This window comes from Sinocyclocheilus rhinocerous, unplaced genomic scaffold (assembly GCF_001515625.1).
Source record: "Sinocyclocheilus rhinocerous isolate Xijiao unplaced genomic scaffold, SAMN03320098_v1.1 scaffold15739, whole genome shotgun sequence".
NCBI classification, from domain to species: domain Eukaryota; kingdom Metazoa; phylum Chordata; class Actinopteri; order Cypriniformes; family Cyprinidae; genus Sinocyclocheilus; species Sinocyclocheilus rhinocerous.
In genome coordinates this window covers 1-431 of record NW_015649735.1, presented here as the reverse complement: position 1 = coordinate 431, position 431 = coordinate 1, and the positions used below count along the sequence as shown (strand labels likewise).

General features: G+C 45.5%; 1 non-coding gene across 1 annotated transcript; it reads left to right on the top strand.

Annotated features, from left to right (window-relative positions):
* The first annotated feature begins 11 nt into the window (after positions 1 to 11).
* trnam-cau (transfer RNA methionine (anticodon CAU)) lies at positions 12 to 85 on the top strand. Its single transcript has one exon. It is a non-coding gene; the product is annotated as a tRNA-Met (tRNA).
* Positions 86 to 431: the final 346 nt, after the last annotated feature.

Below are 431 nucleotides of genomic sequence, written 5' to 3'. Positions count from 1 at the left end.
TCAGGCCACAGGCCTCGTTGGCGCAGTTAGTCAGCGTGTCAGTCTCATAATCTGAACGTTGTGAGTTCGAGCCTCACACGGGGCTGTGTGTTTCTTTTTGTACCTGAGAGCGCTTAGACGAAAGAGCGGGCTTTTCTGTTCTCTTCCCTGTGGTTGTCCCTATTTCCTGGGGGCAAAAGACCACAGCTCCTCTGGAGGGCAGGCAACATGACGTTTTGTGAAAAACTGTGAGGTTCCAGGTAAATTCCCTGAATCTCATCCATTATATTCAGTCCTGTGCTATACTTTGATACACAATGTCGTCACAATTCTGCATTCATGCTGGGCTAATGCTGAATGAATGCAGAATATAAGCTTCCGGCTTCGCTATCGTTCGGACGTTCTTGCTTATTTCTGTACTTTTCTTTGATTTTTCTAAGATTTTTACTTCA